This window comes from Chrysemys picta, chromosome 6, assembly GCF_011386835.1.
Source record: "Chrysemys picta bellii isolate R12L10 chromosome 6, ASM1138683v2, whole genome shotgun sequence".
Lineage (NCBI taxonomy): Eukaryota > Metazoa > Chordata > Testudines > Emydidae > Chrysemys > Chrysemys picta.
In genome coordinates this window covers 77,719,325-77,745,383 of record NC_088796.1, presented here as the reverse complement: position 1 = coordinate 77,745,383, position 26,059 = coordinate 77,719,325, and positions in this window count along the sequence as shown.

Genomic DNA, 26,059 nt, shown 5'->3' with positions numbered 1-26,059 from the left:
TTTTCATTTATGTATTTATTTATTTTTCTGTAAGGTTCTGTTGGTACTGGTGTTTTGGCAATGGCAGGGCGCCTGCCTAGCAATGGGTGAATGTTGTACTTTTGTAATACATGTTTATAAATACAGCTTTTTATTTTAATCAAGAAAGTTTATTGCTATCACTGCATCGCATCATACAATGTATATTTAAAATAATAAAGGAAAACAGATGGGCCAGAGTCAATTAGGAATTAGTGGTCAAGTCATTCATGAGTACATTGCATGGCAATGTATTCCCCAACCCTGCCCAGATACTGAAAACCCCCACAATCAATGAGCCCCATCACCAACCCCACAAGCACATTCTCCAAAGTATTATCCCCCCCTCTTCCATTGGGTCATGCAAGTCCATAATGTGCAAGGCATCACTGTCTTCTGATGCCAGGTGCATCCAGCTCCAGCCATGGTAGGTGCACTTTCTGGCTGAATGTTCCGATTCACCAGCCCCTCACTGTCATAGGTCCATTCAGGGGGAAATGGTTCACCTCTGGCTTCACAAAGATTGTGAATAGCATAGCAAGCCACATTAATGCACACGGCTTTGATGCCATTGGCATCCAAATAAGTCTGTATACAGCACCAGCTGGATTTCAATCTGCCAAAAGCACATTCAACAACCATTCCACACCTGCTGTGAGTGTAATTATACCATTTATTGCCAGGGCCTCATAGATCAGGGTACAGTTTCATAAAACAAGGCAAAAGGGAGTACACAGGGCTCCCCAGATTGATGGTGGGGACTGTAACTCCATTTATGACAATGTCTTTTGGTGGGAATAGTGACCCAGCCTGTCCGTGAATGTAGACTTCCGATCAGTGAAAAAACCTGGCATCATGCAACTCACACTGATATTCATAAATTGGTCTCTGTGGTCCAGGAGGGCCTTCATAACAATGGCGTTAATACCCTTTGTGGTTAAGTTCTCATGTGCTCCTTAAGTAGGGCAAACTATGGGCACGAGTCCCATCAATGACCTAACACAGTTGAAAAACTTCATTCTCTCAAAGCCAGCCTTCAGGAACTTCTTTTGTGCCCGCCACCTTGGGGTAAATCACATGCTTGATTGCCTCAGAAACCTCTGCCACCACTTTACCAACAGTCAACTTTCCAACACCAAACTGCTTGGCAATGGACCTGTAGCAGTCTGCGGTAGCAAGCTTCCAAACTGTTATAGCAACCCATTTTTGGACCAGCAATGTCGCCTTCATGTGTGTATCTTTACGGCTGGAGGGTCAGGGCAAGCTGCACACAAAGCTCCAGAAATTTAACTTTCTTCATGCAAAAGTTCTGGACCCATTCCAGGACCGTATGATTGTGATCCTACCAGTCTGCTTGTGACTCTGCATCAGAAGTGTTGGCCTACATAGGGGGCATCAGAGGCTATACCGATTGTCTTGAGCAGCATTCGCCAGTTCAAGCCAGCCATGCCTGTGTACTCTTATTCCTCCCTCTGCTCCTTCATAAACTCTGTCAGGTGCCTTTGGTGGGTTGGAAAATGCCACTGAAATGGCCATCAGTGGTTCATGGAAGCTCTGCCCATTTCTTGATACAGGAGTGAAAGCTCAAGCAAGAGTTCTTCAAAAGGCACGTCCTCTAGGTTGCTGGCTCCAGTAGCTGAGAGTGCATGGACCAAAATGACTGCTCAGCAGGATGTGTTGGTGGGCTGTTCAAACTTCCTGTGTTGTGCAGGGTGGACAGTCAATTTTTCCACTGGAGTGGCCACATTTCGGGAGGGCAGTAGGGAGTCTGGGATATGGCTGGTTTGACTTGAGTCTGTTTACTGTAGTGTAGCCACCAGAGCTCCAGGTTTGGGTAGAAAATTCTTAAGATAGGGTTAACAATGAGTGTAAATGCTCAAGCTCTGGGTTTTCTAACCCAGGGTCAGCTGACTCAAGTCCCACTAACCCTGCACTTACATTCAGGGGTGGCTCTAGCTTTTTTGCCGCCCCAAGCACGGCAGGCAGGCTGCCTTCGGCGGCATGCCTGCAGGAGGTCCCCGGTCCCACGGATTCGGCGGCATGCCTGCGGGAGGTCCACCGGTCCTGTAGCTTCAGCGTACCTGCCACCAAATTGCCGCCGAATCCGCGGGACTGGCGGACCTCCCGCAGGCATGCCGCCGAAGGCTGCCTGACTGTCGCCCTCACAGGGACCGGCAGGGCACCCTCCGCGGCTTGCCGCCCCAGGCATGCACTTGGAGCACTGGTGCCTGGTGCCGCTGCTGCTTACAATGCAGTGTAGACAAACACTGAGTGGATGCTGGCCAACCCTATGTTGACATTCTTAAAAAAACACAAGTTTCACTTAATTACAGGAAATGTGGAAGAACATGACTGCCTGTGGCATAAAATTTGGGAGGATGGTCTACATCTTTATACACAGATTCTGTCACCTAGCAATATTTTTTTCCCCATTCAAATTTTCCCTATTCCTAGGAGGAATAGATCACAGGAGAGTCTTGTGCATGTGTGCACATAGCTGGTTTCATCCTGGTTCACATTAGTGCTGGTTCACATTAGTGCTGCATTTGTAGCATGTGTTCCTGTGTGGCAAGAAATCATGTCTGTCTAAAGGCACCCACCAGAATTTGGTCCATTAACTAATAAAAATTACAAAAGTCACATGTAATAATTTAGCCATGCAGCTGAATATTTACCTTTGGATTTATACATTTCAGAGATCCTAATAAGACTCCTGTGTAATGTCTTATCCCATTTGTATAGATATCAGTGCTATTAATACAAGACAACTTCAAGCAAATCTGGACAATGAGAAAAATAAGACAAGCACAGGCTGTCCTTGACAGTGTTATTGCTAAACCTGACCTAGCCTGACTAATGTATTCATTTCACCAGGATTTAAGTCTCTCACACTGTTTTTGTTATATGATACTGTGTCTGTAAAGGCTTCTTTTGAAAATGAGGAGAAAATTATATCTGAGGCAAGTTTGCTTGAATGAAGTCTCATTAAAAAGCTTAAGGTTAGATTTAATTTCATGGTTAGGGATATTTCAGTACTTTTAAAAATACTATTTTCAGATTTGTGTTTAAGTCAGCATAGTTTATTCTAAACTGTCATCATGTTTTGGATATTTTCACACAGCTGAATTTCAAGTTACATTTTCAAGAGGCACATGTTGTAGTAATTTACTTTTTCACTCATGTAGAGGCTGATGGATTTTTTTTGGTGTTGTATTGGTGGGGATTAAAGAATCTCATTACCAGGTACAATTTTTTTTAGATGTGAAAGAACATTCATATAAATCAATGGACTAAAGTAAGCCCCAGTACAAACAAACCCAGGTTCCACTGGCTTCAGTTGGAGTCACACTTCTGCCAGGGTAGAATTTGATTCAATGGACTGGATCCATCACCATTGGTATAATGATCCCCCTTAGCCAGCAGGGACTGCTGCAGTAGAATAAGGGATCACCTCCATTTGAGAGCAGGTACTGTGTAACTTGCAATTGAACAAAAGGTGTGTTTTTAACACACGTTAGTTAACTAACCTGTTAAAAGCCTATTGTAGACAAAGGAAGTTGTAGCTTTTCAAGGTGAGCCCTAGGCTCCCCACTTAGGGTTTACCTCGAGATATTAAAACTATTATTGCCTTGTCTACAATAAGGATGTTAGCATGGGTTAAAAACAACAAGGAGTCTGGTGGCACCTTAAAGACTAACAGATTTATTTGGGCATAAGCTTTCGTGCATCTGAAGAAGTGAGGTTTTTACCCACAAAAGCTTATGCCCAAATAAATCTGTTAGTCTTTAAGGTGCCACCAGACTCCTTGTTGTTTTTGTAGATACAGACTAACACGGCTACCCCCTGATACTTGATAGCATGGGTTAGTTAATCTATGTTAAAATACACCTTTTATCCTAAAGTAGACGTGGTCTAAGTCTCCAGCACATTACCCTGACAAGTCTTCGTCTCCCCAGGTAGCATTGCTCAGTTTGGTGTGAATGAAGGGCTCCTTGGGACTGGTGCTTGTATGTTTTTTGCATCCACTCCAATCTCCCTTCAGGCACACCTGCTACCCATGCAGACCCTTACGTTAATGAAATTAAAATGACTATGTTAATGTATCACACACAGTGAGAAGGTGGAAGAGGTGGGTTGTAGAAGGAGATATGACCAGAAGGAAGTTGAAAGAAGATGTAGGATAAAACTGTAAATTGTCCTACTTTATTTTGTACTTTCTTACCCCTTTCCATTGGTTGCTTATCCTATTACGACCCCACCCATCTGTCCTTCAAGCATGTAAATTACACAGATTTACACTCACAGTGCCAGAGGCTCTGCCCTCACTTAATCAGTTCAAATCCTGAGTAATGGCAGGGAATTCAATACAAATACACTGGTGTAAGGGTATGTCTACACTACCGAGACTATAGCAGCATAGCTACGTCACCATACCTATGCCAGCGTAATTCTGTAGTGTAGATGCAGCCCACACCGATGTGGGGAGGAGGAAAATAGTGGGTTCATCACTGAAGGGAAACCACTTCCCCAAGTGATGATAGGTATGCTAAAAAAAACATCCTTCCATTGCCATAGCTGCATCTACACTGGGGGTTAGGTCAACATAGTTATTGTTGTCATGGTTGTAGATTTTTTTTCACACCCCTGAACATATAGCAGACTAACTTTTAAGTGTAGACGAGGCCTATGGGAGGGATGAATTTGGCCTAATGAATCAAATTCAGGCCTGGTGCCATTCCCATAAAAATTAACAGGAGTTGCTCCCACTTATGGCAGAACTGACTTTGCCTTTTAATAAGATAGACAAACAGAAAGAATGTCGCTGTGAAATCTTATCACTGGGGCTGGTATGCAACAGCTGGCACTCCTGAAAGCCAGAACTACTCCCCATTAAAATTTGATTTGCTATCAGTGAGGCCAGAGCACACACAAATACCATTTTAATAAGCCCTGGAGAAGTATTCTGTTTTAAAATCAAATCCACTTACCATGTTTGCTATCTACCACATTGGTTGCCAAGTTTTAACTTAAGATTTCACTGGAAACAAAAGGCGGATTCTGACTACCAGGCCCTTATACAGTCACTGCAAAGCAAGGAAAAGCATGCTTGTGTCACGTACTTCAGACCTGAGTCACAGCACAGTCACCAGGAGTTCGGAAACACTGTACAATGCAGCACTGAACCCTGGTGCATGGATGACCTGCTTTAACTAAAGGAAAGAATGCCCCCATTAGCATGTGAGCAAAGGAAGTAAAAATGATCTCATTCATGGGCCTTTCTTCCATTTATGTGAGGGGAGTTGGTCCCCACAGAACAGCACATCTTTCTCTTGCCCACACAGGGTTGTCTGTCTCATTTTCCTCAGTCTTAACCTTTGCCTCTTCCTTGGATTGGCATGTGAGACAATGCCAAGGCTTTGCATTCTTCCTTTATATCTTAGTTACAATAGCGAGGTGGGGTGAGGTTAAAAATGTGTGTACACCCAGAGCGTACCTTGAGTGCACACGACCATTTTGGAATTATTATATGTGATTTGTAAAACTGGTTAAAAGAATAGATTGCAGTTTGAAATTCAGGGCCCAGCTGCAGCAGCATTAGCTTAAACCTAAGTTATCTAGTTTAAATTAATGATAAAAGATAGTTTCTAAATAATAAAAGTCCCCAAAGCAAAACTTTCAACTAATGCTACTAATTGCCTTTGAATCAGTTTTTCTCTATATTACCACTTTAGCACAAGCAGCACATTAATTATTGAACAATATGTAAATCATTGTGAAATGAGTAATACATTAATTTACCATCTTTTTTAGATAGGAAATATCTCTTTTCTTTTTAAAAAACAAATAACTATTTTGGGAAAAAACCAACTCTTAGTCCTCCTTTGTTTTCCATAGTCACAAATATTTGCAAAGAGAATTATGCAAATGAACTGAAAAATGATTTTGTTACTGTATTTTTTATTTAACAATTAATAAAATAAATCTCTTTCTATCATGCCCCTCACTAAAGATTTAATTGGTGTATTGTAGCTGTTTCACTTGATGGCTTAGCAAATTATCTTTTAAAAGGACCCGTTTTGAATTAATTATTTACGACTCTGATAAACTAAGTATTCAGAAAACTATATTGATCCTGCCAGCATGTCACTTGAATCAGTACCATATGCACATATCTTCAGCGGACATTTCTCAAAAAAACCCCAAAACATTGCAACCCTTTCCTTGACTTTTGTCTTACCCACAGTGCTTAATTTGTAATGAAGGAGGTGTTGGGGCTCAAGCAATTAGCTGCTGGGGCTTAAACAATTTTCTTATATTCATAACTGATACAGCAAGCCTAGAGGTGCCGGGGCTCAGCCCTGGCAAGGCTGGCACAAATTTACACTCTGTAGACTGGTAAGCAGTGCTTAAAGATGGAACTATCATGCCTATCAATAAGAGGAGAAATGTACTACACTAGAAATACAGTCAAGAAATAACCTTAGTCTTTCACAATAGTTTTCTTCTACACAATCTACTCTTCCTTCAACAAATATTCATTATAAGGTTCAGTTGTTTTACGAGACATTTAGTTGGCTTCACAGAAAATGTATCCAGGTATCAAATCTATGGAGTTTATCAAATGAACATTCTGTTACATTTTGTGTTTTAGTGCACTGGAAATATGTTGTTTTAAAGGGGTTCTGGTAAGGGACAGTGCCCATCAAGACAAAGATCTTAAGGTATAAGGTCAAAGCACTTCTTCATCCTGGTACACACACACACACATGCATTGGGGAACCAAATTAGAGCAAGAACCACACATGACAGATGCTAGTCACATTGCTTAATGCATTGGAAGGCACTAAGATACCATGTGATGATATACACCATATACAAACTCAATTAGAATGGAAACAAATATAAGAGAACACTAGGGAAAGGACAGAGCGGCACCATCAGACCCTTAGTTGCCTTTGAGCAGGTAAGTACATTTAAAAAATATTTATAATTCCCATCTTGGGTTTCTTGCCTTCCTCTTCCAGATAGCTCCATGAGGATTCCTGCTGCAGCCTTAGGTATGCAGTAGCCTCTGATCAGACTTGCAGTGAGCTATCTAGGAACTGAGGAACTTACTTGCCTTAGCTTTCCACCCCCACTGTACTTAGCTGCCTCAGCTCTTCATAGGTTCCAAACACGAACTGTGCAGGGAATCCTTCTGTGCTCCTTTCAACCCAGCCATGATCGGTCAGTTCAGCACTGAGCCAGTATACACAGCAGTAAGGAGCTTAAGGTGAAGATTTGGTTCTAACGATGATTTTTGTTTGTTTGTTTTTAGTTATGTAAAGAATAATGTCTCTCCCTGAACTCATCTCTTTTTTCCTATCTTGTAAAAAGTAAAAAGTTGTTTAATTCTAATGAATGGCCATGTAGAATGGTCCCAATCCAATTCCCATTGAAGTCAACATTGCCTTTTTATGCCTTCAGCCAACTTTCTGTTTTTCTGGCTATTCCTCAGAAAATTAGCTTCCAAGTTCTCCGCAATCTCATTCCTTCTTATTCATACTTCCTCATCATACTACCTTCATGCCTGCTTGGTCTGGTCTGATGCCTCCTGCCTCTGTCCTTGTCCATTTTTGGTTGCAGAATCATATCATCCATTTTCTCTTCCCCTGAACTCCTCCTCAGCATAACCCCTTTAAACATACCTTTAACAAAGCTTCCTTTATTGTAAATGCTGGGGATGGCCACATCTATTCTCCCTAATAAATGGCTGACATTTAAATCTCCTGGACAATATTCTCTTTGTGATGAAATCCTTTAATCCTATAACCTCAATCTTTACTAATTTCTGGATTCTGGAATCTCTAACCCATTCCCAAAATTGTAATTCCTCCAAACTGTGGCTAATAAACCGTCTCAGTATTTGTAGCTTATAAAATTGTTAACTAAACCGCTCATTGCCCAATATATGGGGACAAGTATTGAAGCCAATCTGAACCTGGTTTTTGCAATGCACAAGTTTTTTTAAGATTCATTACAAATGATTAAAAGGCATTTTGAAACGCTGTATAAATATATATGCCCCAATCAGAGCTTCTAGCACCAAGGAAGAAAGAATAACAGAAGACTCAATGAAATCCCCCAGAGACTTCTCAGTACAGATCTAATTTATTTTGGAAGACACTATGATGATGGGGTCTATAAAAGGCCCAAAGATAGGTAGGGAAATTGCAAATACAGTATATTTTTAAAGATATGCTAAACTATATAGCTTTATGTAATTAATAGAGTCACAGACTTCGCAGCCAGAAAGGACCTAGGTACGCATGGGGTAACATTGGAACATATATATTGTAATTCATTCTGTTTAAAAGAGGAAAGTATAAGAATTATATTTATTTAATTTTTTTCTCCCAGCCTATAGAATTTGCTTTGATGACATGTAGCCAAAGCCTGAAAAACATGCCAATATGCAGAGGTCTGCAGCTCCTAAAGAGTGAATTTTCTCTAAAATCTCATTACTCTTTAGATTAGAAATAATGATCCCTGCACCTCAACATTTGTATTATTGGACCTTCTACACAGACAGACAGAGTAGTTGAGATTACTTGGCATATTGAACAATAGAAAGGAGTTGATATAATTAGTGTTGATGGTTAACCTATTTTATTTTTTCCCAGGTTGCTCTTCCCCAGACTGAGGTTCCCCCCAGTATTGGGCCATTTTAAATCTCAAGGCCCAAGTGTTTTATTAAAGGAAAAGCCCAGTTCACTGTGAAGAAAACTTTCAAAATATAACTGATGACTAGAAAGTAAAATGGGTCATGATGTTTTTTCTTTTAAAAAATAACAGCATATTCATTTGGTCCTAACTACAGCCACCCAGCCTGGCCTTTAGGGCCAACAAAGCCAATCCTCTCATCATTTTCAGGGCTGGCACTGTTGCCTCTGTTCACAAAACAGGAAACACAATGGGAGCTCAAATTAAGAAAGCCAACATGAGGGCAGAAGAGGCAACCCAGGCTCTCTATAATGTAACTGACCTCACTGCAGGGTGTTGCTACTGATGTTGTGGTACACCAATCTCTAGGTGTTGTTTGGTAATATTCTGGTAGCCTTCAGTGCTCCCAGCAGTGGGCTCTTCAAGCTTTAGCCCTTGATGGGTCCCCAAGAATGCTCACACACTTCAGTAACAGTTAGGTTTTCTTTACAAGGGCTGCTAGAAATAATATTTGCAATACCTCAGGCAAGATTACTTTTGATTACAAGCTAAAGATAAGCAACAGTTCGTCACTCAGCTACTAAGGGCAGTCCAGTCCAGTAGTACAAAGGTGGGCTTTCCTCAGTATAGTGCCAGGGAAACTCCCTCCCAGAGGCAATCATGTACTGGCCTGCAGATCCCCTAGCCAGAGTTCAGTTCTTCATCCATCTTGTTCTGATCTGTTTGCTCCTGCCCACCATGACTAACCACTGGCCTCATTGCCAGTAATGAGCTGCTTCCCAACCCACCTTTCAGTCCCAACACCCAAGTAGGGTTGCTGTTGCCACCTGTGAGGTACAACAAAATGGACATTTTGGATGATCCTGAGTCCACCACACTGGACATCTGGCAGTGTGTACTGGGCACCCTTACAGATTTCCTGGGACATATTGTAGTTCAGCCTCCATTTTGAGTGTAACCTTAATTATATCCTTCACCATAAACTGTAACTGTTGTGTTGGACTGCATCTTACTTTTCTATTAGGAGGAGGGGTGCCTAGGTATCATATCTTAAATGTTAGCAACATCAAGGACTCATCAACTTTGAACAAATCTTCCCTATGAGAACCATGGACGTGCTAAAGAAGAAGGACTAGGCTAAAGGAAGCTGGTTCTCTCAGTTTCTCTCCAGGAGTCTGGGACATTAGTCACCTGACATGGGATTTGACACCAGACCTGCTGTCTCTCACTGGCTAAACATTGCCAGGAAGCAGAAGGACTGCAGGAAGAAAAGGAAAGGAGAGGCCTACCTGCTTCACACATAGACTGGGCCTGAGCACTCACAGAGAAGGTGAGCATAGATTCAGGAGGACAGTATATAGGTGTTTGTTGGTTTTGCATAGATTTGCATGTCTTGTCTACATGGTGAGTAAGTGTGTGTCAAGCCAGGTTGTGGATCTACAGCAGTCCAGCTTGCCACACACTAATTCACCATGTGGGTGCTAAGCTGCACTCTGGGACTTTTATTGCACATAACAGGGTACACATAGCAAATTAATGAGCAGCAAGCTGGTGCACTATAAATTCACACCCTGGTTTGCTGTGCACTGATTCACCATGAAGACAAGGACTAAGAGTAAAGTGTGTGTATGTGTTTAAGAAGTTTCTTTGCTTTAACTGTCACATGGTCTCTAAACAGTTAAAATCTAAATGGAAGTGTCCCTGAGAGTGGAGCTCTGGGGGAACATGCATAAACTACTTGGGAGATTTTGGGGGTTCAGTATAGGTCTTAGGGTTTAGGACACCTGGACTGCAGGATTCCACATCCCAAGAAGGGGGTATCAGACAGGGTGTCTTCACTCTGGGAGTGGCCTGAGAGGTCAGAACTAAAGAGTGTGTCTGGCCGCTGCTCAGACCCAGTTGTCTTGGAAGCTGAAAGCTGTGGTCACCCCATCTCAAAGAAGACATATCACAGTTAGAAAAGATCCAGAGAAGGCCAACACAAATTATTAGGGGTATGGAACAGCTTCGATATGATGAGAGATTAAAAATACTGGAACTGTTCAGTTTAGCCAAGAGATGACAAAGAGGGGATACGATAAAGGTCTATGAAATCATAAATGGTAAGGAGAAGGTGAATTGGGGAATGTTATTTACCCTTTCCAAATAATACAAGTACTACGTCTCGCTGTGCCTCAGTGGGTCACAGCTGAGGATGCCAAATTCAGGATGAACTGTTGAGAAATACTTATCCCAAACTGGTGGTTATTCTATTATTAGATATACAAAGCCAGAATCAAAAGTAAACTTCTGCCTTACCACACTGGTTAACAAGAAGTCCAAACTACAATCTCTTAAGGCACTCCAGGCCTTGTTTCACCACTCAGACACTAGACTTAATGATGAGTGGTTATTTAAAACCAATTTAATCAAAGAGTCCTTCTAATCCCAAGAGATCAGCCACATAGCCAGGTGAATATATAACTTGGATCTTACCCATAATTATGCTGTTGCCAATACTTTAGTATCTAATATCTAAAGGTTTATTTATAAGAGAAGAGAATGTGAAGAGCATTAAAATGGTTAAAAAAATCATATACATACAATCCTTGCTAAGTTCTTGAATCAGGTTTGTAGCAGCGATATACAGTCCGCTGGCTTGTAAAGTCTCTGGTAATATCCAAAAGATTGGAAGGTCCTCAGTCCATTGGTTGGAATGCTCCTTTTAGTGTAAGTTCATAGTCCAAAGATCTGAGCAGGAAAGAGGTAAAATAGAGATGCTTCCAGAGTCTTTTATACCTTCTCCCATGTGGAGGGAATGCTCTCAATCTTAGTTTGTGGAAAATTACAGACACAAGATGGAGTCCAGGGTCACATGAACTAGTCCCATGCCCTTGCATGCTTTGATGACTCATAGGAGCAGCCATTACCCATATTCTGGCTAAAGCATCCACAGGAAGACTCACTGGGCAGGGGCAAGCTTCTTCTATAGCTCATTATGTTCTTTAATGTGTCATCAACTTGAATGGTCAATCCACAATGTGCTGGCTAGACTGGATGTAAACTACCTTGTGGGTGTTATCCCAGAAGCAAACACATTTGAAATCCTGGTACGTCGTCAATATTCATAATTTTAGATACAAAGATGATACATGCATACAAACAGGATAATCATATTTGATAGATTCTAACTTTTCCATTGATACCTACCATGATCTACTTTGTACAAGATTTGTTGTAATTGTCTAACAGTGGCAATATTAATTACATAAATGGTCACATTTCAATCATACAGCATCACATTAGAGTTCACCTGATTAAATTAATAGGCAGCAGGTTTAAAGCAAAAGGAAGTATTTTTTTCACACGATACACAACCTGTGGAACTTACTGCCATAGGATGCGGTGAAGGCCAAAAGTAATACTGGGCTCAAAAAGGAACTAGATAAGGTCATGGATGATAGGTCCATCAATGGCTAGAGGCCAAGATGGTCAGGGATGCAACCCCATGCACTGGGAGTCCCTAAACCTCCTACTGCTATGGATTACTTGAAATTGCCCTGTTCTGTTCATTCCCTCTGAAGCACTGACCACTGTCAGCACTAGAGGAATCACTGGTCTGACCCAGTATCACCATTCTTTTATTCTTATGCTAGTAAGGAATCTTCTACTAAAACTATAGGAAAAGATACTCTTTATTGAATGAAAAATGAGAAAACCACACTCATTACTTCAATTATTCTTTGGGAGTTGAACTGAGTTCAGTTGCTCTTCCAGTTAGAAGACATAAAAAAGCTGATGTCTTCTCAGACACCAATTTTTAAAGTCTTTTTTCTCTTATAAAGATTATTTACAGTCCATCTAGAATTTTAGGTTTGTCTCCTCTATTCTCAGTGATTTACAATGGAGCAAAATCAGCCAGTTTACATTTAAGATATTTTCATTCCTTTCTCAGTCTCTCACTAGTGTACTTAACACAGAAATGATTAAAAGCTGTGTGTTCTGTTAGACCTGTTATGGTGTTTAAACAAGGAAGTCTGTGTTTGTTTAAGAGAATGGGGAAATGGTTATCTTGACAGATTAGACTGAAAAAACAGTACGGCCACAGTCTAGCACAGATGTCCAAATTTGCCACTTGGCTGGTTTTCTGAGGTACTCTAAACAAAACTTGCATGTGTGTTTGTGCCTTGGCTCTGTTTGACACCTGACTGAGGAATGTGATTAAGAGCTACTGCCAGGGCTTACATGTCTCTTGTGGGCAAATGTTTACAGGACTGAAATCCTTAGAGTCTGTTTAACTGTGTCATAATTAAACTAATGGAATACAAGATACATTTCTTTCGGTATCTTAAAGACCTTGCTAAGAAGTAATTTCTTATCATATTTGAGAGACTGTATTGTGCAGAAATCTAAGCAAAGCTCTTCAGAGGTTCCTGAGATTGTTTAGCAGTGCTTCTCCTTTCATTCAGTGGTGGAACATGTGGAAATGGAGGGAGAAGGACCCACATTCTGGTCCCATTGGCCACTGGCTTTTCTATGAGGCAATTAGGAGCCTAAGTCTCATTGAAAGTCCATGGCACTTGGGCCCAAATTCTCAAAGGTATTTAGGAGTCTAAGGCCCTGGCTACACTTGCGAGTTGCAGCGCTGTAAAGCCGCCCCCAGCGCTGTAACTCACGCCCCGTCCACACTGGCAAGGCATTTGCAGCGCTGTATCTCCTTGGTTGCAGCGCTGCATGTACTCCACCTCTCCGAGAGGAATAGCGAGTATTGCGCTGCCGCTGCAGCGCTGCGGCACCAGTGTGGCCGCCCAATGAGCTGTGAATGGCCTCCAGAATTATTCAGCAGTATCCCACAATGCCCGTCCTAGCCACTCTGGTCATCAGTTCAAACTCTACTGCCCTGGACTCAAGTAACCAATCATGTGACCGACCCTTTACATTCCCCGGGAATTTTAAAAATCCCCTTCCTGTTTGCTCAGCCCGGCATGGCGTGGAGTGCTATCAGCAAATCTTTCCAGGTGACCATGCCTCCACGCGCCAAGCGAGCCCCAGCATGGAGAAATGGCGAGTTGCTGGACCTCATCAGTGTTTCGGGGGAGGAAGCTGTCCAGTCCCAGCTGCGCTCCAGCCGTAGGAATTACGATACCTTCGGGAAGGTATCAAAGGACATGATGGAAAGGGGCCATGACCGGGATGCCCTGCAGTGCAGGATTAAAGTCAAGGAGCTGCGGAGTGCCTACCGCAAAGCCCGCGACGCAAACGGCCGCTCGGGTGCTCCCCCCATGACCTGCAGATTCTACAAGGAGCTGGATACGATACTTGGGGTTAACCCCACCTCCACTCCGAGCACCACCATGGACACTTCAGAGCCGGTGTGGGGGGGGAGGAGGGGAAGAGGAGGAGGAAAATGGGAGAGATGATGGTGGGCCGGATGGAGACACCCCGGAATCCCTGGAGCCATGTAGCCAGGAGCTCTTCTCGAGCCAGGAGGATGGTAGCCAGTCACCGCGGCTGGTACTTGATGGAGGACAAACAGAAGAGCAGGTTTCCGGTAAGCGGGTTTTTTTCTCGGGAAGGAATTTTTTCGGTGCGGGCTCTTTGGGAGAGGAGGGTTAGGCATGCATGCCTAGATGCGGAATAGTGCATTGATGTGGTTTATCACATCATGGTAATCAGCCTCGGTAATCTCTTTGAATGTCTCATCCAGAACGTGTGCAATGCGCTTGTGCAGGTTTATCGGGAGAGCTACCGTGGTCCTTGTCCCAGCCAGGCTAACGCGAGGAGCGGCGGGACCATTGCTGCACACAGGCAAGCTGCATATGGGCCAGGGCGGAAGCCGCATTGCAGTAGAAGACCCTCCCTTGCTTCCCAGGTCACCCTCAGCAGCGAGATATCGTCCAGGACGAACTCCTGTGGAAAATGTTGGGACAGTGTTCAGTGTAGCTGCCCCCTGAAGCTGTTGGCTCTCCCCAAGGCACAGAAACCCAGAGGACAGTGCAGCCCTGAAACAATCAGTCCCCCTTACTCACCATTTTGAGGCTCCTGTGGGATATGTGTGCTCTGTTTCAGACAGGAAAATTATGCTATTGTGTAGACCCTGTGTGTTGTCTACTCCTTAAGTGTGGGGGGAATCATTACTCTGTCTGGTATAAACAATGCTGCCTCTGTTAAATGTTGCATTTTGCCTATACAGCTGCATCAACCTTGAGACCTCAGCCGTCCCTCTTATCGCCTGCTCAGAGACTGCAAAGACTCAGGAAGAGACCGCGAAAAAGCAAAGAAGATATGCTGCAAGAAGTGATGCGGCAATCTATTAAAGAGAATGAGAAGGCACAGGACTGGAGGGAGAGAGAAAGCAGGATCCGCCAGGAAAACACAGCGCACCGGCGGCAAAGCACTGCGCACCGGCAGCAAAGCACTGATAGGCTCATCAGCATCCTGGAGCGCCAAGCAGATGCTATCCAGGAGCTGGTAGCCATGCAGAAAGAGGAGCAGTGCCGAAAACGCAAACGCCACCCCCCCTACAGCCCTTGTCCCAAAACTCTTTCCGTTGTGCCCCACTGTCACCTCCAACCCACTTTCCCCAACTTCCGTGTTCTTCATGCCACCCGCTGCCTCCAACACCAGTATCTTCACCACCCAACCCTGAAGACCACGACCCTTACCCTCTCCACTCAACCCCCATCACCATGCAGTATAGCTGCCCTAAAGTGCAGCACTCACTGCACAGCACACCAGACAGGACATACACGAATCTGTGATTGCACTGTTCCCCACTCCACCCCCTTGTTTCTTTTCAATAAATATGTTTTTTTTTCTTTTCAATAAATGGATTCTTTGGCTTTGAAAACATTCTTTATTATTGCATAAAGTAAAAGACTCCTTAGCCCAGGAAATAAACAGGTACTGCAAGTCTGCTTGTCTGCTAAGCAGACACTGATTCCTAAAGATTGGAACTACTGCACTTCACTCCCGTTCAGGGCACCAGATATCACTGCTGGTTTTCAGCCTCAAATTGCTCCCTCAAGGCATCCCTAATCCTTGCAGCCCCGCGCTGGGCCCCTGTAACACTGCTCTAGAGCCAAAATGCTTCTGAAATAAATGTAGTCAAACTTTACTAATTCTGGGTCACTGAGAATGCAAATTATGCTTAAAATTGTTGATTGGCTCTAGTTTTCAAGATATGCTATTGGGTCAGTATATACGACCCTTGACTTGGGAATGGCAGAGGATAAGTGAGTTATAAGGGGAAGGGATCTCAATTTAAACCAGAAATGACTAAAATACATCTTTGACTGGATCTATGAATAAATCTATGACTGGGTTTGGACAGTACTTGCTTTTTAGGCAAAACAATGAATGATGCAATCTGAAGCTGGTATTGCGTCATACATGATATGAATTGCATCATGTTATTCCTAGAAGTCATGGATGATGCAATCATAACGAAGCTTACATCACTCTGCTGAACAAATTGCCCTATATCAGCTCTAGAAATCATACAGTGTTGTGCTCTCTTTGTCCGTGTTTGATTTTGCAAAGGGACACATTTCTGTTTAGCCAAAGTGAGCAGAGATGCCTCGTGCTTGTGTGAACAGTGCAGATAACTTCTGCTATGTTTGTGGTGAAGTGACTTTTGCATCACAAAAGCGCAGTATAACCACTATGGTTAAGAAAGCCTATCACCTTTATTTTGGCTGCAAAATTGGAGATCAGGACAAGAGGTGGGCCCCACACATATGCTGCAACACTTGTGCTTCGCCAGTAGTTGAACAGGAAAAGGAAATCTATGCCTTTTGCAGTGCCAATGATTTGGAGAGAGCCAACAGATCATACCAGCAATTGTTACTTCTGCACGGTGCCTCCAGTTGGGAAAGGTGTGTCAAAGAAGAAAAAGTGGACTGTGCATTATCCAAACATTCCATCAGCTATACGGTCAGTACCTCATGGAGAAGGACTGCCGGTTCCTGATGCACCAGAATCATTCTCACTTGAGTCAGACGAGGAAGAGGATGAAACTTCGTGTCCTGAACCATCAATGTCACAGGACTCACATTTTCTCCCATCCTCCTCCTCTGAACCACACCTCATAACACAAGGTGAACTGAATGACCTTGTCAGGGATTTGGAACTACCCAAGAGTAAGGCAGAGCTGTTGGGCTCCAGACTACAGCAGTGGAATCTCCTGGCAGGTGATGTTAGGGTTTCCATGTTCCGTGACCGTCAAAAGGATCTTGTCCCATTCTTCTTCATGGAAGGTGATCTTGTAGCCTGCAACAACATCGATGGTGTGATGGCAGCCCTCAACATCGTTCACGATCCAGATGAGTGGAGACTGTTCATTGATTCATCGAAGACGAGTCTTAAAGCTGTTTTACTGCATAATGGCAATGTTTTGCCATCAATTCCAGTTGGTCATGCAGTCCATATGAAGGAAACCTATGACAACATGAAACAACTTTTGAGGTGCATAAACTATGACCAACATCAGTGGCAGCTTTGTGGCGATTTGAAGGTTGTTGCTCTCTTGCTTGGTCTGCAGACTGGATACACAAAGTACTGCTGTTTTCTCTGTGAATGGGATAGTTGTGCAAGAGATTCCCACTACATCAAGAAAGATTGGCCACTCCGACAGTCATTGGAGCCTGGGAGGAAAAGTGTTCAGCATCCACCACTTGTTGAATCAAGGAAGATTTTGTTACTACCCTTACACATCAAGCTGGGTCTGATGAAGAACTTTGTCAAGGCCACTGACAAAACACAAGCAGCTTTCAAGTACCTCCGTGGAAAATTTCCAAGGTTAAATGAAGCTAAGATAAAGGAAGGTGTCTTTGTTGGTCCTCAGATTCGTGAACTTCTTCGAGATGATGCATTTGACCATGCACTGCGTGACAAGGAAAAGCCGGCATGGAAAGCCTTCCAGTTAGTGGCAATAAATTTTCTCAGAAACAACAAGGCAGACAACTACAGGTTGTTGGTGGAAAACCTCCTCAAGGCATACAAAAGCCTTGGTTGCAACATGTCACTAAAGATACATTTTTTGCACTCTCATCTAGATTTTTTTTCCACCGAACTGCGGAGCAGTGAGCGACGAGTACGGCGAGCGATTTCACCAGGACATTGCAACAATGGAGAAACGCTATTAGGGCAAATGGAGCTCATCAATGCTTGTAGACTATTGCTGGACAGTGACAAGAGATGCTCCATTTAATGAATACAAGAGACAAGCCAAGAAGCGCCGAGTAGACACTGAATAGGACTAAACTATGTACATAATAGTTTTTTGTTTCATAATAAATTTTATTTATATAACCCTTTTGCTGATTTTTAAAGTGTTACATAAACAGGACAGGTGAAATATTATCATGTAAAGCAACCATAAACACATGAAAAGACCTAGGTTTACAATTTATGATTAAAACTCTACTATCTACACAATATTCATAGACATAAAATGTAAAAACTTAAATATCTTAGGAACAGTAGCCAATCAGTTGTTTTAATTGTCATATTTGAATTCAGCACATCAAAATACATAATAAATAGCACATTTTATCTCTGAAGCAGACGACTTCTCAAAAATTGTAGACCAGTGTAATAGCCCTGCTCTCTGGCTGTGCAAATTCAGCCTCCAGGTGTTGAACCTCGGAGGTCCATGCCTGATTGAAGCTTTCACCCTTCCATTCACAAATATTATGGAGGGCACAGCACGCGAATATAACCGCGGGGATGCCGTTTTCGGCCAAGTCCAGCTTCCCATACAGAGATCACCAGCTCCCCTTTAAATGGCCAAAGGCACACTCCACAGTCATTCGGCACCGGCTCAGCCTGTAGTTGAACCATTCCTTTCTGCTGTCAAGGCTCCCTGTGTAGGGTTTCATGAGCCACGGCATTAATGGGTAAGCGGGATCTCCAAGGATCACAATGGGCATTTCAACTTCCCCCACCGCGATATTCCGCTCTGGGAAAAAAGTCCCAGCCTGCATCTTCCTGAACAGCCAAGTGTTCCGAAAGATGCGTGCATCATGCACCTTTCCGGGCCAGTCTGTGTTAATGTCAATGAAATGCCCACGGTGATCCACAAGTGCCTGGAGAACCATAGAGAAATACACCTTCCAATTAATGTACTTGGATCCTAGGTGGGGTGGTGCCAGAATAGGAATGTGCGTCCCATCTATCGCCCCTCCACAGTTAGGGAACCCCATTTGTGCAAAGCCATCCACTATTTCCTGCATGTTACCCAGAGTCATGGTTCTTCTGAATAGGATGGGATTAATGGCCTTGCAAACTTGCATCAACACGATTCCAACGGTTGACTTTCCCACTCCAAACTGGTTTGCGACCAACCGGTAGCTGTCTGGAGTTGCCAGCTTCCAGATTACAATAGCCACCTGTGACAGCGTACCCCATAAGGCTTTATGGGGGGTGTGTTTATAAATGTATGTATGATATAACTGGAATATGTTTTGTGCTGCCTGTGCCATGTAACATATCTCCGTAAAGGTTATGGTCTACTATATCTATTCATCCTATTTGTACATATATATCATATTCTACTTGAGGTTAAGAATATGGGCTGTATGCTTGCTTGGTTTCTAAGTAAGCTTTGTGAGGCATTTGGTCAGCTTCTTTAGGAAGGAATTCGCCAGGTTAAGTACCTGATCAGGAAACACTTGGGGAACAATGCATCTTGGAATGCTCCAATCCACGTAAGAAGTCTTCCTGGAGACATGCAAGATACCATGTGGACAATGGCTTCGGCCTGTAAAGACTGAGTCATGCAGGGGCATGTGACTTGCCCAGGTGACTCCAGAACTCCATCTTGGAGCTGGGCTTTGCATAGGAGGGAGGAGGGGGGGTCTCCCACAAGAGAGAGTCTATTTAAACCCGTGGGAGACCTCTCCATTTTGTCTTCAGCTGGCTAAGGAAGGAGCCTCTCCACCCCCCTAGGATACTTGAAGGGAACTGGAACAAACGACAGTAACTACAGGGGGTGTGAGTGATTGCTGGACCCAGGCTAAAAGGAGATTAGCCTGTAAAAGGGAACATTCTGGAACTGGTGAGGAACTTATCTGTATTTAGTTTGATTAGACATAGATTTGCGCATTTTATTTTCTTATACTTGGTGACTTACTTTGTTCTGTCTGTTACTACTTGGAACCACTTAAATCCTACTGTCTGTATTTAATAAAATCACTTTTTATTTAGTAATTTACTCAGAGTATGTATTAATACCTGGGGGAGCAAACAACTGTGCATATCTCTCTATCAGTGTCATAGAGAGCGAACAATTTATGAGTTTACTCTGCATAAGCTTTATGCAGGGTAAAACAGATTTATCTGGGTTTAGACCCCATTGGGAGTTGGGCATCTGAGTGCTAAAGACAAGCACACTTCTGTGAGCTGTTTTCAGGTAAACTTGCAGCTTTGGGACAAGTGATTCAGACCCTGGGTCTGTGTTGGAGCAGACGGGAGTGTCTGGCTTAGCAAGACAGGGTGCTGGAGTCCTGAGCTGGCAGGGAAAACAGGAGCAGAGGTAGTCTTTGCACATCAAATGGCAGCTCCCAAGGGGGTTTCTGTGATCCAACCCGTCACACCACCCGCTTCTCCACTGGCAAGGCAGCTCTCAATCTCGTGTCCTTGCGCCGCAGGGAGGGGGCAAGCTCCTCACACAGTCCCATGAAAGTGGCTTTTCTCATCCGAAAGTTCTGCAGCCACTGCTCGTCATCCCAGACTTCCATGACGATGTTATCCCACCACTCGGTGCTTGTTTCCCGAGCCCAAAAGCGGCGTTCCATGGTGCTGAGCATGTCTGTGAATGCCACAAGCAATTTCGTGTCGTACATGTTACGCGGCTCGATAGCATCGTCGGACTCCTCACCCTCACTGTCACTGTCACTCTGGAACTTAAGGAATAGTTCGACAGCCAAACGTGACATGCTGGCGAGACTCGTCAGCATACGCCTCAGCAGTTCGGACTCCATTTCCCGCAGACAGATCAGGCTGCACAGAAACCGTTGAAAGATGGCACCAAAGGTGGATGGAAACAAAGGGATTTCTGGGATGCGAAGCGATGCATCACGGGGCATTGGGACAGGATCCAGAATCCCCCGCACCCACGCCCCGTTCCCACAACCCACGGTGCCAGAATGGGAAAAGGTGCTCTGTGGGATAGCTGCGCATAATGCACCACTCCCAATAGCACTGCAATTGCCGCAAATGTGGCCATGACAGTGCGCTGGGCAGCTGTCAGTGTGGACAGACTGCAGCGCTTTCCCTACTCAGCTGCACGAAGTCAGGTTGAACTCACAGCGCTGTACATCTGCAAGTGTAGCCAAGGCCTAACTCCCATTTTAAATCAGTGGAAGTTAGGTGCCTAAATTCGTTTGAGGATCTGGACCTAAGTCACTTTTGAAAACACTGCTCCTAAGTCAGTTAGGCATTGAAACACTGAGTGCAGCAATGCTTAAATACCTTTAAAAGTCTGCCCTGAAGTTCCTTTGCAGACATATTACAGCCTTAGAGATGTAGATCACCTCCTGATAAAAAGAAATGCTTACATAATTCTGAAATGATCACTTCCTACACAATTTACGAGACATACTTGGTTTGATAAGTCCATACAGCACTCTGCTACAATACATTATCAGCTTTCTTTATCATCATCATATTGGATTAGTTGCCTTGACATTACTTCCAAGACAAAAAAAAACATTTTTTAAGCCAATGGCAACTTCCTGTCTCTAAAGTCTGCCTAGTATTTTATGGAGTTTTGCTCAGCATTTTTTGTTATTAATTAGAAATTTTAATATTTAATCGCACTCCAATAAGGTTAAGCCACAAGTTAAAGTTGATAAATGCAAAGTAATGGGCATTGGAAAACTTAATCCCAACTATATATACAAAATGATGGGATCTAAATTAGCTGTTACCACCCAAGAAAGAGATCTTGGCGTCATTGTGGATAGTTCTCTGAAAACATCCACTCAATGTGCAGCGGCAGTCAAAAAAGCTAACAGAACGTTGGGAATCATTAAGAAAGGGATAGATAATAAGACAGAAAATATCACATTGCCTCTATATAAATCCATGGTATGCCCACCTCTTGAATACTGCGTGCAGATGTGGTCACCCCATCTCAAAAATATATGTATTGAAATTTGAAAAGGTTCAGAAAAGGGCAACAAAAATGATTAGGGGTATAGAACAGCTTCCATATGAGGAGAATTTAATAATGCCGGGGCTTTTCAGCTTGGAAAAGAAACGACTAAGGAGGGATATGATAGAGGTCTATAAAATCATGACTGGTGTGGAGAAACTAAATAAGGAAGTGTTATTTACCCCTTCACATAACACTAGAACCAGGAGTCACTCAATGAAATTAATATGCAGCAGGTTTAAAACAAACAAAAGGAAGTACTTCTTCATGCAACGCACAGTGGAACTCGTTACCAGAGGATGTTGTGAAGGCCAAAAGTGTAACTGGGTTAAAAAACAATTAGATAAGTTCATGGAGGATAGGTCCATCAATGGTTCATAGCCAAGATGGTGAGGGATGTAACTCCCTGCACTGGGGTCCCTAGCCTCTGACTTGCTAGAAGATGGGAGTGGATGACAGGGGATGGATTGCTGTGCGATTGCCTGTTCTGTTCATTCCCTCTGAAGCACCTGGCATTAGCCACTGTTGGAAGACAGGATACGGAGCCAGGTGGACCATTGGTATGACCCAATAAGGTCAGTCTTATGATAGAGGACAACATTTTAAAAAGTGAGTACTCCAAACTATTTTCAGATATATACATGTGTGTGCAGTGCATTATGCATATGTAAATCTCTGATCGGTATTCATGAATACATTGTGCACATGCAAATTCTGTATACTCACAAACCCAAATTTGGGCCACAATGTATTAGAATCCAAGTGCAAAAGACCTGTAGTCTATGCACCCAACCCAAGAATGGTTTCCGCCACTCTGACCTTCAAGGATACTCTAACCTGAGGACTGGTATCTGCCACCAAAAGGAAATGATCCAGTAATCAAGACCGTCTGTGCATAGTGTGTTCCTGCCCCATGACTGATACATCCCCAACCAGTGTCCCCTCTGCTTAGGGATTGAAGGTGAAGCAGAGGAAGTATGCCAGCCCCACACCATCTGAAGATTTTCCCTGCATTAGGAGAATCTTCAGTTGCTGCCTTAGAAGTTTTAAGTCCCTTTGAAGTGCTGGAGTGGAACAAAGTGGACTCAAGAGGCATTGAGGATCTGACCCTCTATCTTTTACTCACATTATGTCTGCATGTTGACTAGCATATGTGACTAGCCCAGACTCTATTAGAGCTGGTCAGAATATTTTTGATGAGACATATTGGTTTCCAGGAAAGTTTTATTGGAAAAGGTTTTGGGTCTGGGATGGAGAGAGAAGGAGAGACATGAAAATCACCTCTATTCACCATAAAATCACATTTAAAACATATGAACAGTGTTATAAAATACTATATACACACAGAAAGAAAGAAACACATCCCAAACAATTACACATGGATCAGCAAGGCATCACCATCATCAAGTTCACCCCAAATCTTATAATGCACCAGGCTCACAAAAAGGAATCCAGATTGAGTTTAGAAAAGGTGTAGTCAATCTGCCACCAATGAGGGAAAAACATTGGAAAACTTGAAAGGTGCCACAAGACAGAGCTGTCACCCTTCGGTCAGCTGTACATGGTACTATAGAGGCTGAGTAAAATTTTCATAAAGTGAAAATTTTCATGTGTTCCTAGGTCACTTTTGAAAATGAGATGTAGACGCCTGGGTACCATTAGTGCTTTTGAAATGTTAAGTTGCTGTGAGTAAGTGTTTTGAGATTTTGGATCCCTCAATTCCTGTGTAATAGATAAGGACAGGGAAGGATTAATTGTACCTGCTGGGCATAAGCATTGTGAGATTTTGGGTCCCTCAGTTCCTACATTTGCCTGTAACTATTTCGCAGAAGGTTAGGCTACTACAAGGATCCACTATTTATGATTTACCTGAGAATGGGGCCCTTTTTTGTGAAGGAATTTTTTCATGTTCTCTCTCTATATATATCTTCCTTCTGTATTTTCCACTTCATGCATCTGATGAAGTGGGTTTTAGCCCACGAAAGCTTATGCCCAAATAAATTTGTTAGTCTCTAAAGTGCCACAAGTACTCCTCATTCTTTTTGCTGATACAGACTAACACGGCTACCACTCTGAAACCTGAAACCTTATTGTATAATACTACTGGACCTCTAATACTACAAGTGCTGCCAGACAGATATTCTGTGTGTGTCATTAACCAGTGGGGTATGATAATGGAGATATGGTGGTGCTATTTCCATTATATATTAAGTTCAGCAGGTCTTCCATCCATAACTTGGATCAAATAAAGTATGTTCATTGTGGATATGAGTCACAGGATAACCTGAGACGGGGACTATTTTTTATGTACTGATAACCCCAATGCATTACAAAGTCCCTACATGAGTTACGGCATTTCCTCACTGCTATGGAGTTGGAGGCTAATTGTACTCAGTAATTTTAATGTCCACAGAGATAATAAATCTTCTGAGTTCCAGAGGTATTCATTTTGTCTTTCCTTTTTTTCAATATGCATATGAGGCTGTTAGAGATGTAGTAAGGGTTGCAGGATCTTCAGTATGGCCAGTCAGAAAACAGAATGGATTTTTAATGAATATTTTACTGTTGACCCACCCAGGTAGCTGGTGTTGGTACCTGCAGATATATGTAATTAAGCTCTGCTCATTTCATGTGGCAGGTGTAGCTCATTAATTCACCATGGATATCATCCTTTTGACTTTTAGGTTCTGGACCTGAACATCCTAAAGGGGGAAACAAAATAACAACCAAACCTGAGGAAAATGGTTGGGCTGGAATTTATATTCATTTTTTGTTAGCTTGTGAATAAAGGAAGGGAGTAAATTTTGAACTTAAACAGTATGTGTTAACTGTGCTGTGTAGGAACCCCATTTGCTCAGATTGGTTTGTCCTTTCTTTTAGAGTTCACAGTTTGAAGCACAAGTTTTGTAAATGAAATGAACATGGACAAGTCGGGCTAATTTCCCAGAAAAAAACAGGAATGTAAGCAAAAGTCACCATTCTGTCCAGGATAGAAACATCTAGTGTTTCACTTCTAGACAAGAACACTCTTCCTCAAGGATGGGGTAACTGACAGGTCACTGGCCTCTAACTGGTTGCACAATGATAATCCACTCAGTTTGTACATGACTGTCCAGTTCCCTTTATGACCAGCACGTTTACTGTTGAGAACACAAATACTCACCAAAAGGTGATTATAGAAAAAAACATGGAGTTCTTTATTCATTTCCCTTTCACAAAGGCCAGCGTTGTCCTGTGTTGTTTAACATGTGATTGTACAGGACTAAGGACAAAGGCTGGAAAACTGCAATAGTAAATGAAGGTTAATAATATCTTTGCCCCAACCACAATTTTTAGCACCACCACCAATGAATCATAGGAAAAATATCTTGTAATTGGCAACTTATATGCAAACTGCCACCCCTAGCAAAACTAGTTATCAGCATTGTGCTGTCAGCAAAAGATTTTTTCCTGATTAGAACATTCTGCTAAAGACTGACATTTTCTAACAGAGAGAATAATACATTCCCATGGAGACTTGGGATTTAACCTTGAAAGAATCTAACATGATTGAGCAGATAGCTATCTGTACATATCTCTAGGTAAATGCAGAAAAGGAAAAAAACCCACCTTTTTAAAATAAAATTTTGACTTACTTTTCTACCAAAATGTCAATAGAGAGATTCACATCTTAGCTCAAAGGAATATACCATATCTTTCCCGATAGTACGTTTACCCAGAGACTTGCTTTATGATAACAAATATACTATTCAAATTGCCAGCAAAGCTACAATGAATTAACTTAGCACAATTCAAATGGACTTTTGGCATAACATCAATCAATTACACTTTTCATGGTGCTCCTAGGTTAGTATAAAATAATACAGTACAGTACTATTCATTGTATTTAACATCCTTCAAACAGAGTATCATAAAACACTTTGCAGAGAAAGTGACTCCCAGGTAACATTTAATGGGGGGAAGTGACTCTCTAACTCCAAAGAAGGAGAGAGGTTCACACAGATGGGGCAGCACAAAAGACAGAGCAACCCCCATCTGTGAAAGTTCACAAAGAAGGGACAATGAGGTTGCCAAGGCTGGATATGAAGAATACTGTGGAGCAGACAGTAAACTAGTTTCAGACCATGTCTACACTCTGTGCTGTAATATATTACTTTTATTATAGCACAGTGGAGTCCTGGTCCATCACTAGGGCTCCTA